Source organism: Danio rerio, chromosome 6 (genome assembly GCF_052040795.2).
Source record: "Danio rerio strain M-AB ecotype USA chromosome 6, GRCz13ab, whole genome shotgun sequence".
NCBI lineage: Eukaryota > Metazoa > Chordata > Actinopteri > Cypriniformes > Danionidae > Danio > Danio rerio.
In genome coordinates, this window is record NC_141026.1 from 34,383,602 (window position 1) to 34,406,057 (window position 22,456).

General features: G+C 37.6%; 1 long non-coding RNA gene across 14 annotated transcripts in view; it reads left to right on the plus strand.

Moving 5' to 3' along the window:
- The first annotated feature begins 2 nt into the window (after nt 1-2).
- Nucleotides 3-22,456, plus strand: part of LOC147836401 (uncharacterized) — a 122,497-nt gene continuing 100,043 nt past the window's right edge. For 10 of the 14 annotated variants that reach the window (XR_015493833.1, XR_015493832.1, XR_015493831.1 and 7 more), the window contains exons 1-3: nt 3-114; nt 8,263-8,407; nt 8,907-9,032. This is a non-coding gene — a long non-coding RNA (uncharacterized LOC147836401). Of the gene's footprint in view, nt 115-8,262; nt 8,408-8,906; nt 9,033-11,917; nt 11,984-22,456 lie in introns of all 14 variants that reach the window. The other 4 variants (XR_015493827.1, XR_015493825.1, XR_015493836.1 and 1 more) reach the window with 1 other exon arrangement.

Here is a 22,456-nt window from a genome sequence, read left to right on the forward strand (position 1 = left end):
CCAATCAGAGAGTCACCACAAAAAACACTGGCGTTATGAAGTGTGCGCCTCACACTGACTGAAGTATCTACAAAATTCTTTCTTCAAGAGCTGCAACGTGCAGATTTGTTGCAAGTAAGAGATTTTTTGTCGTGTACAGTTTCAACTGTTACAATGTCGGTATTTAAATTAAATGTTACTTTTAAATTAACATTCATTTGGCGGTAGTATATTGAAATTAACGCCATGGTCATGGACCACGTGTTTGGTCTGTACGTGTAGCCAGAATATGACCTTCTCCCTTTTAATAATGTTTAAATAGCGTATGCCTTATTTTAAGAAACCTTTAATTGTTGCAATTTCTGAGGTAATAATAATATACTTTATGGGTCGCTCAGTGGTTACCACTGTCACCTCACAGCAAGAAGATCGCTGGTTCGAGTCCAGGCTGGGTCAGTTCGCATTTCTGTCTAGAGTTTGCATGTTCTCCCTGTGTTGGCGTGGCCGCATGGGTTTCCTCTGGGTGCTCTGGTTTCCCAATGGAAACAAGTTAACACGAGTCCACAACCAAAGCAAATCATATTTTGACTGATAAAGAGATTAAAACAGACCATTTCATGTGTAGTCCTGAATAGCTCAATTAGATAGGGGACCCTAAGCGGCTGCTTATCTCGCGTATTGATTAAGTCCGTCGCTGGCTATAGGTGAATTTAATACTAATAAATTGGCAGAGTGTATGTGTATGTGAGAGAATAAGTGTATATGGATGTTTTCCAGTACTGGGTATCTGCTTCGTAAAACATGTTGGATAAGTTGGCGGTTCATTCCGTTGCGGCAACCCCTGATGAATAAAGGGGCCAAGCCTAAAGGAAAATGAATGAATGATGTAGGCTAGGCTATTTTTATTTTTGTTAGTTGTGAAAATATGTTTAGATCTACTGTCTTTAAAGCAACATTTTTTTGTAACAGTTTATAATATTCCGATTCATAGAATAAACTGGTTACGTTACATTTAATATATATTATTTACAGTCCAGAGTTGAAAGAGGTCTCATATACTCACCAAAGTGCCATTTATTTGATCAAAAATAAGGAAAATAAGTGTTCAGTGTCAGTATATTTTAAAACCCAAGCTGATACAGTGATTCTAAGTAAAGTTTTCAATGTCATTACTCCAGTCTTCAGTGTCACTTTATTCATTCATTCATTCATTCATTCATTCTTTCATTCATTTTCTTTTCGACTAAATCCCTTTATTAATCAGGGGTCGCCACAGCGGAATGAACCGCCAACTCATCCAGCATTCACACACATACACTACGGCCAATTAAGCTTATTCAATTCACCTAGCGCATGTCTTTGGACTGTGGGGGATAACTGGAGCACACAGAGGAAACCCACAATTTTAGGAGTATCCTAAAAACTTAATATACAAAATAAAATAATAATAGCTTTTTTAACTTTTATTTAATGTTTACAATGCAAATCTATCTAGATCCAATTATTTGGTAAACAAAGTCTCTCATTTCATATATATGACAAATGAACACTTTCATATCAGTCAAATATATTACTGAAATTAATAAAACTAAATAAATAAACATTAACATACATTTACACAAGTAAATACATAATGACTCAATAAAATCTGCGGATATCTGCACACGCAGATTCTGTGTGGGCCAATGAGTGAGGAAACCTGTGGATACGGGGGTAACATGGAAACTGCACACAGCAAGGCCAAATGGCCTAGCTAGGACTCGAACCAGCAACCTTCTTGATGTGAAGCAACAGTGCTGTTATATTTTCAACATTAAAAACTATCAGAAATCATCACATTTGAATGATTTCTGAAGGGCTGTATGACACTGAAGACCAGACTAACGCTGAAAATGTGTTTTGTTAATCATAGGGAATAAACAATAAATAATATCATATATATATATATATATATATATATATATATATATATATATATATATATATATATATATATATATATATGTAATAAATAAATCATCAAATATTTTAATATTCCCAGAGATGGGTTCTGGCTGGAAGGGCATCCGCTGCGTAAAAACTTGCTGGATAAGTTAGTGGTTCATTCCGCTGTGGCGTCCCCGGATTAATAAAGGGACTAAGCCGACAAGAAAATGAATGAATGAACAAATGTTCAAATAGAAAAAAAAACATTTCACAGTATAACTGTTTAATTGTGCACAACCTGGGTAAGAGGAGACTTCTTAAAAGTATTACATGTAAATATTTGACAAATGACTTCAGCACAGAAAGTAAAAATAATGATATAAGGAACAAAGTAAAAGTATTAATTTAAGTAAATTTCTGAATCGTCTTCTATTACAGTTCAAATGTTTCTTTTTTATGTGTATGTAGCATTTTGAAAATATAAGAAAGTCAGAGGCTAAAAAATTGTAATGAGACGGGATCTTTTGGTGCTGACCCGTCGGCGGTGGGGTAATGAAGACTCTCTCAAAGTCAACAGTTCAGAAACTCCTTTGTCCTCCTAAAAGAGTCTTTAATTTTTAACACAAACTTGCACTTAGGTATGCATGAACTTTGCTAAAATCCAAAGACATGTGTATAATAGGGCCGTAATGGATGGCGGCCACGCGCTCTGTCTAATGATGTCAGGTTTTTCCGCCGGGCCCCTGATTGAGGAGGGCCTAATGTAAATTTAATTTGGAGTGATGTATGGGGGGAGGGGGGTGCGAGATGGCCTTGTCCCGGCAGTATGGATGGGCGTGCGTTGTGTATGTGCGAAGAAAAGGTTCAGTGAGGCCCAATGGACTCTTTTGGGAGCAGCTGGATCCTTGTTTCCCTGGCCTGTCAACAGAGCCTCCTTAACCAGGATTGATAACGTTGGTCAGCTTGCTAATCCGCACAAACCCTTTCTACGCAACGTTTACCCCGCACAATGTGGAGGGGAGGGACTGTTGCATTTGGTTACCAATGGGAGGGCAATGTTTTACTGCTATGAGGCAAATCGCACCCTTTTATTCTGTTCCCAGGTCCCTCGCTCTCCTCTGTCACTCTTCCTCCTCCTTTTCTTCGCAAATGAACTGAGTGAATGCTAAGTCAATGTTTCAGTACGGCTTATTGCCATCATTATTATTCCTATTACACCCCTTTGTTGTATTCGCTGGAGTCTGATCGTCCAGATTGTTTGCATTTGTTCAGAAGATGAATGTGGACTCATTTGGACTACGTTGATTGAAATTTGAAGGCAATCTGGTCAACTTGTGTTTTAAGGTCGCAAATACTAATAGGCTATATAAATAAATATATGTGCTATTAAAAACAATATAGGTTTCAGGAAACAATACTTTATCTAAATTCAGAAATTATCTACATTATGTGCGCACATTTTCATGTATGTATTAAGTATGTTCTGTTAATTAAATTAATTGTCTTAAAATGTCTAAAACAAACTGAATATAGTCAGTGGATTATATATATATATATATATATATATATATATATATATATATATATATATATATATATATATATATATATATATATATAAACTAGCCTAAATATTAATGTTGTGTTTTTTAAGAAAACAAACAATTTAGTGAGATTTTTTCATGGATCAAAATATTTTATGAGAATTTATGAAAAAAAAACAAAAAAAAAACATATTTTATTAGAGATATAATGTTATAAAACAAAACTAAAAATTATTTTTGTTTCTTGAAATAAATGTTTGTGTATGTATTTATGTATGTGTATGTACAGTGCTCAGCATAATTAAGTACACCCCATTTTAAAAAATAAACACTTTTTATTATTTTCTGCGAATATAGGCAATCTATTTTAGTGCATTTAAACAAAAAAGATTTATAAAACAGTTATATTTTTAATAATAATATTTTAGTCACTGAATATATTTGAAAATTGAAAGATAATACAATTAAATTCAAGCACAATATTGCAAAAAATAAATAAATAAATAAAACATGCATTATCCTAAGTTATTTTGTTAGTTCAGCTCTAGATTTGGCTTCAGTACTGACTAATCTAATGTGTATGCACAAACATAATATTGTATAGCTTTCTATTAAAAATATTAATTTAATTTGTGAGGGGTGTACTTATATATGCTGAGCACTGTATGCATGTAACTTATGTTCATTTAATTTAAATTACAATAGCTCAAATAAACTTTAATAACAACTAACTAAATAATTAAATGTTGCTTAACAACAACTAATTAAATAAATAAATAAAAATAACAAAAACAACAAAATTTTCCTAAAACAAATTTGAAATATATCAATAGATAATGTTAGTCAATGTAGTGTCATATATCTATTAAATCAGTGTAGCATCACTTAGAAATGTGTGCTATACTTAAATGAGCAATGATGACATTTACAATGATACGTTAATAATACAAGACCAAAATAGATTTAATGTTGTTCAAATTGCATTTCTCCATAGCCAAAGACCTCATTTTCAGTTTATCCCCCAAAACATCCCACCGTTTTCAATTTCCAATGACATCACCGTCACACTAAAGAAGCGTTTGAGTGAATCTCTGTGATGGCAGTGAGCCCGGAGCTTTCGCCCTCAGATTCCACTTTTATTATCCTTTGTGTTTAACTAAGCATTGAATGAACACTGGAGCTAATTCCAAATTCCCTTTGTCATCATCATTTTCAGAGAGAAGTCGAGTAATAGATGCTCAGAAGAGCCTCATAGCAGGACAAAATGAATCGTGGACATTATTCATCAGTTGGAAAGGCAAGCGTCCCCAGATCCAATTATATATATTCATTAAGTGATAATGATATCATGGTCTTTTAACTGGGAAGAAAAGAGTGTAATTGAATAATAACAGTTGTACAGTCCCAAGGGAGAGGCTCGAGAGACTGACCCCGCGGGGCGGACGAGTGGAAGGGGGGATTGATGGAATTCTATTACCCCGCTGATAGATTTATTATGAAGAGCTGAGTGGACTTGCTGCTCCACTTTGTCACTCACACTAATCAGCCGCTGAGGGTTTGGAGTGAGGGATGAGAGCGTGTTCTGACTGTCCCGCTTCTGACAAAGACAAGGTTAGGAGAGGATGACAGACATGCTCCCCTCCCCAGATTTGTCCTCTTGTCCCCTGGTCCCATCACAAATGGGCCAGCTGAGCTTCTCGACCTCCTGGGCGAGCCCTCATTTGTTTATTAATGGGCGACATGTGAACCAGCATAAGGACATGTGTCACGCAGAGCAACAGTCAGCCAGCGAGACGCTGTGTCGGGGATGGACATTTTTAAATGCTCGGGAAAAAAGAGGAGACATGCTCTTTTTAAGCACTGGGTCGAAAGAGGCATGTGGTGTGTGTGCTAAAAAAACAAACATACTGAACAGGGATGAGTCAGATTTTAGGTTGATTTTTGTAGGCTTTTGTTTTTTATTGCCTTTGTTCTCCAAGGGTTTTTGAATAATGCAGCAAAATGCTCGTTTGGATGGTGAAATAACATTTAGTTAATATTTAGGCTTATTTTGTTACTTTGCACATTATCAATCATCATTATTCAGTATATTAACATACAGCGCTCCGCATAATTGAGTACACCACATGAAAATGAATATTTTTATCCATTTCTCTGTGAATATGGGTAATATATATTGGTGCATTGGAACAAAACAGATTTATTAAAAATATATTTTTATTAAAATAGTATTTTAATCACCAAAAATCTTTAAAAATGGAAAGATAATACATTTAAAGTCATGCAAAATATTGCAAACTACAACATTTCGACATTCTCTTGATTTTGGCTATTTAAAACACATTTGGGCTACTAATTTTTGAACCATTATTTTAAGTCCTTTTGTTAGGTTAGATGTAGATTTGGCTTTAGTTCCGACTGAACTAATGTATATGCACAAATATAATATTGTAAAGCATCCTATAGGAAATATTAATTTAAATGAGAGATTTGTGGGGGGTGTACTCATGAATGCTAGGATGGTATATATGTAGGTGTATGTGTGTGTGTGAGGTACATATACATTATGCACCTCTTATTATTGCTCTTATTATTTAGAATAGTAATATGTATGCTTTGATTTGTTCATTAGATGAATGTGGACTCAGTTGTTGCTATATTAATGGAAACAAGATTATCAATCAATTTATATACCTCTTATTATTTATAATAATAATATATAGTCTTTATTTGTATTTATATGCATGTATATTTATTAATATTACTATTATTTGTTTGAGGTATACAGTTGAAGTCAGAATTATTAAACCCCCTCAGAATTTGTTTTTCTTTTTTAAATATTTCCCAAATAATGTTTAACAGAGCAAGGACTTTTTCACAGTATGTCTGATAATATTTTTCCTTCTGGAGAAAGTGTACACCCCTCACAGATCTCTCTTTTAAATTAATATTTTCCCTAGGATGCTTTACAATAATACAGTTATACATATACATAGATTAGTGAATATCAAACCCAAAACTGGAACTAATATAACAACAAACAAAATAAAACCGTAAGATCACAATCCCAAATCAGTTTGTTGAAATTAATATTTTAAGTAAAATAAAAAAAAAAAAATATATATATATATATATATATATATATATATATATATATATATATATATATATATATATATAAAACATAAAAATTATACAATTTATTTGAAAGTTTGTAAATGGATAAAAATATCCATTTCGAAAGGGGGAGAGTTTAATTTCTTAACACTGTATAAACATGACATCACTGCCAATTTTTAAAAGAATCTTAGATCTTTTCATTCAAGTCAAATGCATATTTTTTGCAGCTTTTATTATGCTGTGTGTGATCTCTAGTGCTGGATTTCGATTGATGGCAACATCTCAAGCACTTCATTATCATGACAACTGCTTTTGAGAGGCCTTCCGAGTCTAATTTCTTTTGTCCAACTTGCACTCTTGAACAGATGAGGATAACACAATACCCCTTAAGGGCTTAATGCTCAAGGAGCAGAGGATAAAGATGATGATCAGTAGTGCTTATGTGCTTTATTTCAAAAGTGGGCTGTACCGACATATCCTTGGGAGTAGAATACATTCTTACAAACTTTGAGGGAAAAAACTTCCATTAAAAAAACAAGCAAAACATTTTTCATTTTCTTATTTCTTGATGTCACAAGGCAAGAAAAAAATCACAATCATGCGTTTATGGAATATATTTCAGGCTGTAAATAAAAATAATCTCATCAAATATCTGCAAACTTTCCTGTCAGCTGTAAGACATTAGTGTGCGAGTGTCTGTGTTTGATGTTTCATACAGTAATCAGTATGTACCAACACCTCCCTTGGAAAGTGGAGTCTATCATTCAATAGCCCAGTTTAAACATTTGTTGCCTTTGATAAAAACATCATTTATTTTCCACCAGCTTTCTGCTAAACAAAGATAAATATTGTGAAGCTCTATAGGCATAAATAATTGATTTATGGTAAACAACAAAGGCTATTCAGTCGGTTCACATGGACACTCAGCTTTTTGTTTTGAGACATTGTACAATTCAGCAGTGTGTATAATAATGTTTATGCTGGCGGGATTGCAATTAACATAGGAAACATGCAGTTTACTTCTAAGGCTGGTTCTGGTTAAAAGACAATCTGTGCTCTGCTTTGTGTTTACCTACAATGAGGAAGAACTTTAAATGTGCTTAATCTTTGGTTCTCAGACCATATGAATCAATTCAATCATTTCCTGTATTGACTTGATGTCACACAGTTGCTCTTTACTAATATTGGTGAATGGGATCTAGCTGCTAAATAAATAACTTAGAAATGTCAACAATAATAATTACTTATTTATGCTGATGTTCAATTAATATTGTTCTTACACATTTTATCCATTCCTAATCACTAAATAAATGATTTCATGCAGTTTTGCTGATTTTAAAACTGATGGTAAATAGCTTAAAGCATCATCAATACACTTTAAAGTAATTTGCTTTGTAATATGTAAATGTAATCAGCAGTTTTGGGTGAATATACAGTATTTTCAGTGGAGGAACATATCTGATTTTATAAAAATTTCTTAATATGTGTTCCAAAGATCTCATAGGCCTTTAAAACGACAAGAGTGTCTGTAAATCATGACAGAATTTTTTTTTGAGTTGAACTATCCATTTAATTTCAAACCCAATATATGTTACATAGTGACCTGCATTGTAGAAATTAACACATATGGGATCTTTTTCTCACTGGCTCTCGATTGCACTTGGCTCAATTTTTACATCCTCTGTCTTCCCAGCTGAAGTGGATCGATACTAAAGAATGGCTGTGCCTCGATGGCATGTAATCATCTTGTTGGCTGCTTTGACACTGATCCTCCATTATAAGCCAATGAAGCATGCTGGACAGACATTACATGGGGACTGTTCTCACTGCTGTCTGAGGTAAAAATGAAGGCCATACTGAACGATGTTTCTCAAGTAAAAGAAAATGAATATCCTGAACTTTTAATTGCTTTCATTATTTAAAGTTAATGTGAAAACATGCCTTTTTGAACTGTCTGTACACTAGCAGTGAGCATGTCTTTCTTGCCTAACGGCTGGTGAAGCTTTAAGTCTCATCAGATCTGACAAGATTAGAGAGCTGGTATCCCCATGGGTGCCTATCACTCTTCTGAACTCTCCAGGTTCATTCCTCTAGTCATTCTCCATGGAGCCTTAGTCCTGTGCTGCACCAGCAAAATGCAGAGCCCCTAACCTCACCTGAGGGAACAAGACCAAAGACACAGTGGTCCCAGTGTTTGCACCTCTGAGCTTATTGCCTACTCTGACCCTTCTCCCACCATGTCTGCCTGACCCCAGGAGTGCCCCAAACTTCTTCCAAACCTTTTAACCACATAACCACCCATGTCCCTTTCCATTCAGTTTACCTCTCCTCCTACAGGGCTCCATACTGAAAATGCCACAGGATTGAGGATAGAGCCTTGCGGGACACCGTCTGGAACCGTCTGAGCACTGTCACGGCTGTTTGCTATCTCCCTGCAGGCACGTTGGTGCTTGGATGAATGAGGTAATGAGATTTAAGCTCTCTAATGGAAGATCATTGGCGTGGGAGGGCTTGGAGAGCAGTGTCTGGATTACACTAAGCAGAAGTTAATGATGACAGTAACTAACCAATTGCAATGCACTCATCAATCACATTCCATCAGTGTTTTTGGACAAGCATAGATAACTGCAACTTGTGCATGGGCTAAATGCCGTCCAAAAAGTTCATTCTGGTCCTTTGATTGATATTTTATTTGGCACATTTAGAATGGTTTTAGGTTTTACCGTTTGAGTAATTATATTTTTACAATAGTGGGATGAAGTTATGTCTGCATCAGTAAAATAGATTAAATCACTATTTATTCAAATGTGATGTATTGTCGATTTATATTGTTAGTGGTGTGTGCATTTTTTTAATGTGCTCCAACGTTTAATTTGTAGTAATGTAATAAAACATGCATACTAGAGAATGCACAGGGAAATTATTCTATTGGACAATATTTTATTGAGTTGTAGTTTACCTTTTTTCCCAAATAGTTTAATTAAGTTTTCATCTTCTCAACATGTTCCCAATGTTTTGATTGTGTAATTAAACTTGTAGCATTAATAAAATAAAATAGTATCTTCACTCTGAATTAAAAAAAAAAAAAGCCAATTTTACTTTGTTAAAATGTAAAAAACAAGACATATGTGTGTGATTGTTTTATCCATTTCACACGTGTCTAAGAGATTTTCTCAGTGCACAGATTTAATACACACACTTGGGATAAAGTAAAATGTCATAGGTCCAATACATCGCTTAAATCACACATTAGATCTAATTTTGTCTCATGGAACGGAGGGTTTTGATGTAGACATTATACCAGTGATGATATAACAGATCATTACCTACTTACGTACTATATAAGCTGTGTTTACCTAAAATGAGCAGATCTGCACAAAGCTGGTAGAACTATCGTCCCGTCCACTAGAGACAAATTTATGTATAACTTACCTGATATTTCTCTATTTCTAATTGCACCCGCAAACGCAAATGACCTTGATGATAGTAACTAGCAGTATGGATGTTCACTAACACACTAAATACTGTGGCACCCATCAAATTAAAAAAGGCTAGAGACAATAAAACTGCACCATGGTATAACAATCATACTCATGCTCTAAAAACAGCACCTTATACCCTTGAATGTAGGTGGAAAAAAATAAATAAATTAGAGGTCTTTAGAATAGCGTACAAAGATAGTTTGTCCAGCTATAAGAAGGCCTTAAAATCTGCCAGGGCAGAGCACCTCTGTAAACTCATAGAAAATAACCATAACAATCTTAGATTTTTATTTAACACCATTGCTAAATTGACAAATAATCAGTCGTCCTTGAAGCAAAATGTCCCACCACAAATTAGTAGTGATGACTTCGTGAATTTTTTTAGTGATAAAATAGAAGGCTTCAGACAGAAGATAAGAGCAAATGGCAAACATTGGCATACAACTCAATCTGTAAATCCTTTTATTCAGACGCCATTTGTCTTCGGCAGCAGCTCAACCTCCTTTTGACTCCTGCAAAGACATGAGCTACATTTCAATTGCAAGATGAGTGACACAGAAATATCTAGCTATCAGGATAAAGTAATGTATTCTCCAGATAAGTACCAGCCCCGGGGTTGCACCCCACTCTCGCCTCCTGAGACTGGTGGCATTGCTCCCTTCAGGTAGAAGCAGTAACAGGCTTTAATGTCATTTAGCTGCAGGGTGGCCATCTCCTTATTGCCTCATGAATCCTTTTCCAAATGCCATAACATTTCCCGAAAAGCCCCCACTTTTTAAATCCAATAATTAGAAATGTCTATTTAAAGTTCACTGCTTCCGCTCCGATATCAATTAAAAGCCATTTGAAGGTGATCAGTATCAATTGTCAACAAATTAAATCCATGCAGTTAAGGTGGCTAAATGTAAGGAAACACATTCATCTTTTGTGGAACGCCTCATGAATGATTAGGACCATTCCTTTTTTATCTGCTGCTTTGCAATATAAGTTTCATTAGTGTTTTAATGCCGGCTTTCCACACCAACAACAATCATGCAAATTAAGTGGTTTAATTTGCTCGTTATTGTAGTATGGACACAGTAGTTTCAAGAAATTTTGTTTTGTTGGACAGAAGATTGTAAAAACAAAATTAAAACAGTGCTTCTTTTATTTAGAGAAAAATCAAACTAATTCTGTGTGTGCCATTTTTATAGAAATGTTGTTATTATTTATTTATTATGATTACTAAAAAAGGAAGGAAACGTCTTGTTATACTTGAATAGATTCATGTGTCTATAGTTATTTTATTAGGGAGCATTATTAGGTTTGATAATGATCTGTCAGTGTTGCACAGGAAGTTGATCGTTTTTCAAAGGAAGCAAAAACCTTATTGTTAGGGATCCACCATCTGCTTTTCTATGGCTTTTTCTATATCCATCTTGTTGGGGAAACACAGTGGTCTCATTGAAGGCTGATTAGAGACTGAAAGGCAATCAATTATGTATACCTATTGTAAATCATTTTATTTTTTTGGAGTGCTTGAATATTACATACCACATGAATCAAGTTACCATTTGGCAAAAGATGAAATCCAAAGGGTTGGCATGACATTTGGAGCGGATATCCCGATAAAATTTTTGTCATCGCTGTGGAGTCATGTTGATGTGAGGTCTGATTTGATTAGGTGCCCAGATGCTCTTTCCTCACATATTTGTTGTTCAGTCAAGGAGCAACACATTCGCTGTGTGTCAATGAATGCTTTGGTGTTTTTCTAATTGATATTTTGTGCTTGAGTGTGTCCTGTCGTGTCTCCGTCTGAGGGATCGCACTGAAGCACGGAAAAAGCAGCCTGAGGTGTCACCTCTAATAAAACATTTATATCCACAGGGAAAAGCATGTCCAGTGTTGGCGACCAGAGCGTACTCAGGATTGGCAGAGGGAGGTCCTTTTGAAGTAAGTGTTTTAAAGGCGGGAAGCAATGGTGTTCATTGTCTGGGAACATCTCGCCCCCCCACACCTCCCACCTCCCATCCCACCGCATGGGGGTAAGCGTTAAAGTCTCACAGTGGTAGCAGTAACTTCAAAAGCTGTTCCATGAATGGGGCTATGTGACCCCTGCCCACTACCAGCAGCTAAATTGGTAGATAAAGAATCAGGGTAATTTGTATCGACTCAATAAGTTACTATGTGGCCAAACAGGAAGGTCATGACTTCATGCCGCAACCGAGACCCCATGGCAACCGGACATCAATGTAACATCAGTTCTCAAAACAGACTTGATACACTGTCAACAAGGAGCAATTGTGCAAATAATATCAGCCCTGATAGCGATATAGCAAGGGGGCAATGGGCAAAAGGAGGAAATGGCGCTATTTTCTGGGCATCTGCATATGTTTGTTTGAGAGAACGGCTTTCAGCATGAGATCATAGCCGGATGGACGGAAAAGGGGTGGGTGGGTGCGACGGAGACAGATATGACCCTCTTTGGCCCTCATGGGAATGACAGGGGAGCGGTATTCCCCCTCGGTCCTGCTTAGTTTGCTCAGCTCAACCAAAATTCTCTGAGCATTAAAATCAATGTTGCCATTGTTAGGCCAAACAGTGCATTCTGACCATAGCCAATGCAAAGAATTCCCGAGGCCTTGTCCCGATGGTCCACTGGGACTTACAGATTCGATTATGAGAATGGCCAAGGTTGTCTTTCACCCCCTCTGAAGAATAGGCTTCCTTGTTCCTGTCTGGGACAATGGTGTTTCTAAGTGCCATGTGAAACTTGCTGAACTTTGTGCAATAATTCAAGCCTTTGATTCGACAAATGTTTTTGTGCCGTCCTCCACATCTGCAAATACCTCCGCATTTTGTGTCTGAGAATAATGTGGCTCTGAGGTTTTCTCACCCCCTTGCATATGGGCTGAAGAGAAATAAAAAAAAGAAAAGAAATGGAAACGAAGAATGGAAAAGGTGCGGTAGAAAAAGTTGGGCACGTACATAAGTTTTGCTATTTGGCTTTTGTTGTTTGAATTAAAATAAAGGTTTCCTTCTTGGCTGTCACAATCCATTAGAGGCAGCGAGGAGCTGCTATCACTGCGCAGGCTGGTTCTCCCGGAACTGGGAGTGAAGCTGACGGTGTGTGGAAACTAACACGGGCACTGCGCTGTGACCGTGTCACCTGCAATCAGCGCCAGCACCCGGCCAGATTAATCATGACAGTAGGCAATATTTCCAACATTATTAGAAGAGAAACCTAATATTTTGGGACATCAGGGATCCAGGTTCTGGTGTCCATCAAAGTGAGAGCCTTCATTTTATGCTCCGTGGATGGGTAACCTCGGCACTTAACCCCTTTTAGATATTCCATCTCTCTCCTCTCCTGTCTTTCAGAGCTGAGCTCAGCCCACCTTGGAGAATAAGAGATGTCTGGCTACAGTTATGCATTCAGCCAGCCCGTAGTATCCACACCTATTATGCCACATTTTCCGACAGCAAAATAAGTGATCGTAAAGTGATCTGAAAATAATGTCCCAGCACGCTGAACACCTATAAGGTGCTTGGCTGCAGACCAAAGGGCTGCAAGAAGTAAAAACAAAAATGGCAGCTTAGTGTATTGCATTCTATCTGACATTCATCTGTGTCTCTGCATTTGCTCCATTTTGCAAGTTGTTAATATTATTCAATGAATTAGGTATCATTATCTAACTATGAGAAATATTTCTTATTTATGTGAATTATCATTTCTTTATATGCTCAAATAATTTATCTTCAATATAAATTCATCAATATATTTAAAGCATAATACAGTTTTAATTATTATTATAATGTTCCTGTTTCTGGCTAAATAGAGATGATTTCACCTGTATTTTGACATTTTAATTGCTGAACAATATGACTAGGTCACCAAAATGACCCTAATGAAATATGAATGACAATATTAATTATCATATTAACAATAATACATTTCTTATTTATATTTGTTATTTAAAAAACTTTGATTTTACATATCCATTTTTAATACATATCCATTTTTTTAAATCGTAATGCATTGTTTTGTTAAAATAAAATAAATACATTACATCTGGAAAATAATACCACTATAAAACATTTTTATTAAAAATATCTGTGTATTTTTTATCTAGCTTGTTCTCAAGAAGTGCCATTTATTTAATTGTCACTTTTTTTTAGCCTGCGCGTAATCTATAAGAGGTAATGTATTCATTGATCTGTCTCTCTCACCACGCAGTGTAGCTCAGTGGCTGTTTTCAAGCCAGCACATGTTTGATTTGTCTGGCACAGGACGCTTTGTGCACCAACGTGTGACTGTTCATTAAGGAGACTTAGTGTGTGTAATACACCATAGCGTTTCCCCATTTATTTAATTTGTAAGGCTCTGACATCAATTGTTGAGCTTCGTTTGCCCAGTCGTGGCATCAGATGTCAGTGTTAATAAGATAGTGGAGCTGTGTGTGCGTGTGTGTGTAAAGATGCAATTGCATGTGTGCTGGGCTTGGTTGTACAAGGTAAAACTGTGAAAACAGTTCATTTCGACTGCTTTGTCTGAAAAGATACATAAAGACATTTATTCCAGGCCGTTCTGCCTTTAGAAAAATGTGTTGAATGCAATATAATCTCCATTTCCTCAGACATTTGAACTCTGTCTATATGTGTGGCAGTCTTTTGCCTCTTGGGCCATTTCCCACATTCTTTGCCTGGGTTTTAGGACAAGACATTTATTGACCAGTCACATATTCTGTCCTTTTAGATTTCTATTGGCCTTTTATGCACAACAGGCTCGCGTTTTAAAACGAAACCCCATTTGAATAACGGGGGACAAAAGGATGGTCTAAATCAGACAGCAGGCTTCTATGTGCTGGAAAACATGACTTCACGGCACACATCCTCATCTCAAGCCTGGACTCTTTTATCCTTCACATTGGCTCTAACCATAAGCGCGCCTAGAATTTGATTAAAATGGACAAACACAATGGCCAAAGATCTGTGGTGCACACTGGAGACTAAATGGCATGACTCAGAACTCAAACGTATTCGGTCACAATTAAGTAGCTCTTTGTCACGGACAGAAAAACACCCCGATGGTGAGTTCAACCCACCCACTCACAGGTCCAAGCATAATTCATGTGACAATGATGCTCATTATACTCTTGTTATGGCAACTCTGGGGAAAGGATGTTCTAACAAATAAGATGGTTAGCTTGTACCTTAAAAAAGGAGGGAAAAGAAGGATAATTCTGTCGACTGATATATTTGTACCCACGCACTTTGAGTCACCTCACAAAAGATCCAGTGTTTTCTAATCTCAGCAGCTGGGCTCGAATTGAGAAGCTTGGAATGCTTTGTAGGCTACGGAGGAGAATTTATTCTTTGTGGAGTTTTGTGAAGTGTGTTTTACCATACGCCTTTGCACGGGCTGTCAGACATTTGGAGTAGCAACAGGCTAAAGAAAGTTTGAATAGATTAGCAGAGTTATTGCAAATCTGCAGCCCACTAATGGTTTAATCAGTGGGCTGCAAATAGAGACTTTGTTCTGACAGGCCAGAAAGGTGAATGCTGGTTTAATGAGAAGCTCTGTATGCACAGTCTTAACCTCTGTTGGGGTAATTGATGTGTTCTTTGCCTCGATTTTATTTTCTGGAAGTAGTATTTTTGTAAGGATACTAATGCAATTGCACATTTCATTTGAAATATTCAGCTTAAACGTGTTGGTTTATTTGCATCTTAAATATGGATTATTGCGTTTCGTTTATTAGTGCGTTGTTTAAATAAAGCACGTCTTATATTATTTGAAAAAAAAAATTTATGTACAATAATGACATGAAAAGATGTTGATATTTTGTTGATTTTAGGTTGTGTTGGAAAGTGACCAAAATCCTGATATTTATCCATACTGATAATTCATACTGACATTTATTCATCAGGTATGGTAGCCAAAATCCAACGTCTGATAGACTTTATATTAGGACTGGGCAATTAATCAAAAAGTAATCGTAATCAACATTCATTCATTCATCTTCTGCCGCTTTTCCGGGACCGGGTCGTGGGGGCAGCAGTCTTAGGAGAGAACCCCAGACTTCCCTCTCTCCAGACACTTCCTCCAGCTCCTCCGGGGAGATCCTGAGGAGTTCCAAGGCCAGCCGAGAGACATAGTCCCTCCAGCATGTCCTGAGTCTTCCCTGAGGCCTCCTCCCGGTGGGACATGCCTGGAACACCTCCCTAGGTAGGCGTCCAGGAGGTATTCGAAACAGATGCCTGAGCCACTTCAGCTGACTTCTTTCGATGTGGTGGAGCAGCGGCTCTACTCCGAGCTCCCCCCGGGTGTCAGAGCTCAACACTCTATCCATAAGAGTGCGCCCCGCCACCCCTCAAAGGAAACTCATTTCGGCCGCTTATATCCGAGATCTTGTCCTTTCGGTCATGACCCAAAGCTCATGACCATAGGTGAGAGTAGGAATGTCGATTGACCGATAAATCGAGAGCTTTGCCTTTCGGCTCAGCTCCTTCTTCACCACAATGGACTGGTACATCAACCGCATTACTGTTGCCGATTCACCAATCCTTCTGTCAATCTCACGTTCCATTTTTCCCTCACTCGTGAACAAAACCCTGAGATACCTAAACTCTTCCACCTGGGGTAAGGACTTTCCTCCAACCAGGAGATGGCAAACCACCTTTTTCCGGTGGAGCACCATGGCCTCTGACTTGGAGGTGCTTATTCTCATCCCAGCCATGTCACACTCGGCAGCAAACCGCCCCAGAGCATGCTGAAGGTGGATGTTCGATGAAGCCAACAGAACAACATTGTCTGTAAATAACAGAGATGAAATCCTGTGGTCCCCGAACAGGGCCCCCTCCAGCCGAAGGCTGCGCCTTAGAATTCTGTCCATAAAAATAATGAATAGAATTGGTGACAAGGGGCAGCCCTGCCGAAGCCCAACATGCACTGGAAACAAATCTGACTTATTGCCGGCAATGCAGCCAGACTCCTATTCTGTTTATACAAAGATGAGACGGCCCTCAACAAGTCGCCTCTGACCCCATACTTCACCAAACCATCCACAGAATGCCACAAAGGGCACGATTGAATGCCTTCTCCAAGTCCACAAAACACATGTGGACTGGTTGGGCATACTCCCATGAACCCTCAAGCACCCTGGTGAGGGTATAGAGCTGGTCCAGTGTACCACAGCCCGGACGAAAACCGCATTGTTCCACCTGGATCCTAGGTTCAACCACTGGCCTTTCCTCGGGAGGCTGAGGAGTGTGATCCCCCTATAGTTGGAGCACACCCTCCGGTCCCCCTTCTTAAAATGGGAACCACCACCCCAGTTGCCCAGTCCAGAGGTACTGTCCCCAACCTCCATGTGATGTTGCAAGATGTGTCAGCCATGACAGCCCCACAACATCCAGAGACCTAAGATACACAGGGTGAATCTCATCCACCCCTGCTGCTTTACCACTGCGGAGATTGCAAATTACCTCAGTGACCTCAGCTTGGGTGATGGGTGAGTCCATCCCTGCATCCCCAGTCTCTGCTTCCTCAATGAAAGACATGTTGGTGGGGTTAAGGAGATCCTTAAAGTATTCCTTTCACTGCCCGACCACATCCCCAGTCGAGGTCAACAGCTTTCCACTTCTACTGACAGGCACCACAGACCTTACGACCAGAGCTTCTCACGGCCGCGTTAACAGTGGAGTCTGCAAAAATGGACCACTCAGTCTTCTTGTCTCCAGCCTTCCTCGGGACCTGGTCAAAGCTCTTTTGGAGGTGAGAGTTGAAAATCCCTCTTACTTGAGGTTCAGCAAGATGTTCCCAGAGGACCCTCACAATACGCTTGGGCCTACCAGGTCTGTTCAGCTTTCCCCCTTGCCAGTGGATCCAACTCACTACCAGGTGGTGATCAGTTGACAGCTCTGCCCCTCTCTTTACCTGAATGTCCAAGACATACGGTGAGAGATCAGATGATACAACCACAAAGTCGATCATTGACCTCAACCCTAGGCTGTCCTGGTGCCATGTGCACTGATGGACACCCTTATGCTTGAACATGGTGTTCGTTATGGACAAACTGTGCTTAGCACAGAAGTCCAAAACCAAAACACAACTGGGGTTCAGATCAGGGAGGTCGTTCCTCCCAATCACGCCTCTCCAGGGATCACTGTCATTACCCATGTGGGCATTGAAGTCTCCCAGTAGAACAATGGAGTCCTCAATATGGGCACCTTCCAGCACCCCTCCCTAGGACTCCAAGAAGGCCGGGTACTCAGCACTGGTGTTTGGCCCGTAGGCACATACCACAGTGTAAGACCTATCCCCGACCCGAAGGCGCAGAGAGGCGACCTTCTCATTCACCGGGGAAGACTACACCACATGGCGGCTAAGTTGGGGAGCTATAAGCAAACCCATACCAGCCCTCCGCCTCTCACCATGAGCAACTCCAGAGTAGAAGAAAGTCCAGCCCTTCTGAAGAGGTTGAGTTCCAGAGCCCAATCTGTGCATGGAGGTGAGCCCAACTATCTCTAGTCGGTACCAATCCACCTTCCGCACAAGCTTGGGCTCCTTCTCTCCTAGTGAGGTGACATTCCATGTCCCAAGAGCCAGTTTCTGTGCAGGTGGTGGGCCTGCAGGAGAATGGTCCCAGGATTCTGTGGGAAAAAAACCCGGCCACCAGGCGCTCGCATACAAGCCCCAATCCCAGGCCTGGCTTCAGGTTGGATAGAAATCAACATTCAGAACCTATAATTAAACTTATTTTTCCAGGAAAATTTTTTCAATTACTCTCCCTACTGTGTGTGGAGCCATGTGACCCTGCTCAGTCATGGCTACTTTACATTTCTGCTTCAAATGCACGAGTATGGTCGAGTGCATCCTTCATGCGGTCACATAGCCGTGCACCTCTCTCAAAAACTTTATGTAAATGTCTTGTTTGCACTACATTAATGATGATTGGAAACTGCGCCAGAAATGGCATATTTTCCATTACAATAAAATTATTATTTACATTAAATATTTGTTAACAGGATTTAAGAAATTTACTGTTAAAATATTATTTACAGGATATACAAGAGTTAAGAGATACTGATACTGATAGATATAAATAATAAATAGTCTGTATCCTTCAATCATTTTAAAATCATTCAAAAATCTCTCACTTGTAATATGAGCATATTCACTTTACAAAACTTGTTAAATAAATAAATAAAATAAACATCCATTAATCGTAATTGAGTTAAAATGTTCAATTAATCAAGATTTTGATTTTAGGCCAAATTGCCAGTCCTACAGTATGTCATAGTCGTTACTGTCATAGTGGATGTTACGTCAAGCTGTAACATCATTAGACGTTAATATTTTGTTGTTTTTAGGTTGCGTTGGAAAGCAACCAAAATGCATAGCTGTTCGACGTTGGACATTGATGTGGACCTGACATTGGGTTCTGACTTTAACCCCATTTTCATTTCCAAACAAAATGCAACATTCCACAACGATGGGGTACAATGTCAATGTAAGATCATATTGATTTCCTGTGCCTGCCGGGATTTGACTGGCGCAGCTACAACTGTTACCATTTACTGTTTTTCTTCATAATATATCACTTTAAATCTATCGAAGCTATTGAAGCCATCAGCAAATGAAAAAAAAAACATGCAATAATAAAGAGTATATAATAAATAATATACAATTCTGATACAATTATAAATTACTTCCTAGCAGTTTTAAGTTAACATCTCGTAATTTTGACATTTCTTTGAATTGAGAAAAAACTTGCAAATGCATGTTATAAAGTCAGAATTAGGAGATTCAAGGTCAAAATTAATTAAAAAAAAATCAGATTTGCAAGACAAGCTTGCAGATCTTAAAAAAAAAGTCAGAAATGGGAGTTATACACTTTTGGTAAAGAATTATCAATAATTTAGGTATTTCAGTTCCTTTCTCTTTATCTTTATAAGCCTTGCTTTCTTACAATAGTTGACCACTGAAGTCAACCATAGCAGAATGTTTTTTTATTTATTTATTTTTATTTTTGCAAAAACAGCTGCCCTGCATGTCTGGCAGTTTATTAGTTGAAATGCAGTGTAATAAGAGAGAGATCAAGAGCAACAACCCTCTGATTCAATAAAGAAAATGCTTTAACACAAAAGTGCAAAGCCTCAATCACTCTCCATCAAGATGTGAAAAACTGTTTTGTCTATCAACTGTCTGCCAATCGCGCTTCTGCTCTTAAGTGAGTCGCCTTCATTGAGCCAAAGTTTGTGATCACATTTAAACAGCTCACATTCCAGAGGAAAGAACCTCGCAGTGTCACATGTGTCATACATCTGAGACCATTATTGCAGCTGAATTAGTATTGAATATTGATCATGTGAGGATTCACACAGATGCGTGTTGACGTTGATTATGAAAATAGACAAGCAATTTGATTAACTGCTCATATGACTACATATATGCGTCTGATCTTTTAGTCCAAGTACCACCTTGTGCTCGAAAGGTATTTGACTAAAAAATAATTTAATCTTTAGTAAGGGAAGTTTTCTGTGCTTTTGAAGAAAATTAATTTATCGTATGTGTTTTATGGGTGGTTTGGAATTTTTTTCACAAACCACAGCTGTACGATAAACTGTAAATAAATAAATAAATTACCAGAACATCGTTAGCATAAATGTTTACCTTGTATGGCCTAACTTTTGGGATTTTTTTGACCAATCAATGTTGTGGTTAATAGTAAAGATGTAAATACTACTACTACTACCACTACTACTAAAAATAATAATAATAAAAAGAAATCACACAATCCAATCAATTCTTGCAATTATCTCGGACTCAGACAGGCAATAAACAACGATAACTGTATTTGTCACAAGTATGAATTCCTGAATCCTGAAACATAGTGTACTTCTTTTCTTAGCATGGCATGTTGTGTAAATTGTTTCACAAAATTTCAGTGGCGTCTTTGTCTCGTCTCTAATTGGTTGTCAGCAGCTGCCTGCAATATGAAACAAAAAACAAGCCTGTTTTAAAGTTATGTGTGGAACTTAATTAGGAAAAGATCAGGACTTTGTTGCTACATGACTATGGCCCTGTTTATACCTGGAATTAAGATGCGATGTGGTTGATTGTTTTATAAGCAGATGATGGAGAGACATTCCTGTTTACACTTGTTTTAATTCGAGCTACCGAAAACTGAAGAGTGTCTGCCTGAAAGGCTACTAGGTGGTTTTAAATTTTCTATATATATGATTTAAAGGAGGCAATGGAAAATAATATGGAGAACAACCGTTTTTGTCAAAAGCTTATAAGGTTTGTGTAAAACACTTTTTGCATATTTTCACCCTCAAACCAAGTTTAAAATCCCATCATCAACAACACCTTCCACAGTGGTTGAAAGTAGGCAAGCTCCAAGAATTCAGACCCTGTTTAACATTGTCCAGTTGAAAATACATCCTAATAACATGCCTTTGATTTATTATGGATTGCAGAAGAAATATACTTGAGTGCCTCATAAGTATGTTTTAGGCAGTCTATAATATCTTCTGAAAGTTATTTTTATTTATTTAATTTATTTTAATAAAAAGTGTTGGTAATATTAATCAATAGGGTATTTAAAACTTTACGAACTTTTAAGAGCTAATTCCTGACACCTAATCTGACATTATATCTTTCTGAAGCTACTGGTTAACCAGAAGTGTGCAAGCATGATACATAATCTGCCAATTGCGCTTGAGATTAGTCAATTAATGCAAAAACACAAATATACAATGTTGGACTGTAGAGAGCAAGGTAGGATGAAAACAAAGTCACACGAATTATAAATGTTTGGATACTTTTGGATTTGGATACTTTAAGAATCCTAAAATGAAAGTGTTCTTTGCATAGTGTATATTTATTTTTTATGTTTATACAGTATATGATGTTTATTCGTGTTGTATTTATTAAATGCATTTATTTTCAGTCAAGTTTCTTTAGCTCTAAAAGAATCCAAAGCAAAACGTTTAGAGCATGCAAAGTATGCAGTTTTGAGTTTTTTTAAATTGATTGAATCTGTTGAGCAAAATATAAAGTATTGCTGATTTCTTTTACGACCGGTCACACTAAAACGTGTGATTTCAATTTATAAATGTTAAAATTCAGTTATTTCAGTCAGCGTATCCAAAAAAGCACAAAGAGAAACAATGTTCTTTTCAAGAGAGATTAAACAGGTCAGTATGTGTCGTGATGCAGCTGTGGTTGTACACAGCAGATACACTTCACAGAAGGACTTTTGTTGATACATTACTGTATTATGTTAATGTGATCAGAGAACACACAGTTCTGGCGTAAAGTGGTTTCAAAACCGATGAACATCATACCTAAACTAATTATCATGTTTGGGAAACAAGTCTGTTGATGTGATGCAAAACATTTTTTTTGATTGGTTC